Source organism: Mesoplodon mirus, assembly GCF_964341445.2.
Source record: "Mesoplodon mirus genome assembly, contig: HAP1_SCAFFOLD_556, whole genome shotgun sequence".
Classification (NCBI taxonomy): Eukaryota; Metazoa; Chordata; class Mammalia; order Artiodactyla; family Ziphiidae; genus Mesoplodon; species Mesoplodon mirus.
In genome coordinates, this window is record NW_028295454.1 from 387,906 (window position 1) to 389,797 (window position 1,892).

Here is a 1,892-nt window from a genome sequence, read left to right on the forward strand (position 1 = left end):
TCGAGAAGGGCCAGGCTGCCCGAAGGATTGCTACTTGCTTTTAGCCACCTTCCAACAGGCCGTCTCCAGCCAGCAATTTGAAGCACAGCTGAAATGAGAACTGCCCCAAATGTGAAGATCTTAGGAGCTTCCTAGAAGGTGGGAGGTTAATGATAGGCATCCTGCTGGGATCCCAGGGGAGTCTGAGCTGGCCTGAAGCTCATCTTCCTCCTCCACCTCTCAAGAGAAATGTGGAGGAAAGAAGACTTCAAAAACTGTGAGCAGGCAGAGGGAGAGATATTGGGGGCCGAAGCTGTAACTGAGGTCTTGGAGAGGGCTGTGAGCATGCAGAGCCTCTCGAGAGCCAGGCTCTGCCTTCTGAGAACTTCTCCCCTAAGGCTGCTCATAATTCACGTGATACCAGCCATATAGAGCCGACTTGGCCCACACTGTCACAGAAAGCCTTATCAGAATCTCTTCTTCTTCATACACTCTTGTGTCTGTTACTTGGTTATTGCCTTTGGTACTCCACTGATGTGAACCACAGTCGCCAGGGGATGGAGGACACTAGTGACCCATCTTGCTCTGTGGCCTCAGTCCACAGCTGGAGGGTAAGGGAAGAGGCCAAATGAAGGTCAAGAAGGAAAGATGGAGTTTGAAGAGAAGACCTGAGTTAAGGGTGTCTTCTCAAGTCTTGATGACTGAAATGTAGCTCCAGTACCTGAAGTCCTGCTTGTTCTCAAGGCTGACCTCGGGGCTGGGTGCACTCAGTGAAGGAATCGTATACACTTAGTATTTCCTTGCTTGCTCACACTTGCCCTCCTCTGATACACCCTCTGCAAGACTGATCTTCCCCTGAAACAACTTTCCACCTGCCACTGTCATCTCATGAACGTTTGCTTCCCATTCCTAGTGTCCCCCTAGAATGCCATTGCAGCCAATTCATAATTTGATAATCATGCTGCTTACCATATTCTCAGCAACTTCTGAGAAATTTTATTCACTTTATTCCATAGTCTTCACCCATCAATAATCTTCCTTAACTTCCTAGCTGCAGGTTAACCCATTCGGAATCATTTCTTTTGCTTTCTCTTCTTTGGCAAATCCTTTCTACCTTTTAAGGTCTTTTTCTTGTCTCTCTACCATCTTGCCTTCCTGAACTTCTTATTTTTCCGTTTAAGTAACCTTTCAATCTCCTTCCCCAATTTCCTCATTCACATTGAGAGTTTATTCCTCACACGTTAGACAGCGGTTTATGAATGGCCAGGCATAATGGACTCAGAATGAGTTGGCACCCCCGAGGTACCTGTCTTGCTGGGGAGCCACAGGTGAAGGGCTGGCTGCTGGACACATGTTTGCATGGAGTCAGGCTGAGTGGCCTCAGGGTGTTTGCTCTGCACTTGTGTGTGTTTCTCCCTAGTTGGTTTCCTTGTCCAGCCACCTGTGATCTCCCTCCTTCCAGCCCAGGGAATCCTTCTCATCACAGGGGTAGGATGTTTGTCTCATTTTCCATCACATCCTTTCCCCAAAGTTTGGTTGTGAGTTGTTCCCATTCAAAAGACCTTTCCTCTTTGAAGAGAAAAGAGAAAATCTTGTCTCTCCTTTTCTCTCACTTCACTTCTGCTCTATTATCTCCTCCGTCCAGAATGGCCCACTGACTCACATGGGTGTAGATCCAAAGATGGCAAGAAATGCCAGCAATTCTGAGATAATAATACGGATGGATCAGGAAAACTTGAAAACCTTTATCCCGCCACATTAAAAAAAATTGCACTTCCAGTGTATTCAGAGTCTCAGTGTAGAAACACAAATGATAGAGAAATTGAATTACACTCAAGTTTTTCTTTCCTCCTTTCCTGATTTATTCTAATCCTCCAAGTTAACATGATGAACTCTTTGTTGTGTAAAGTTTC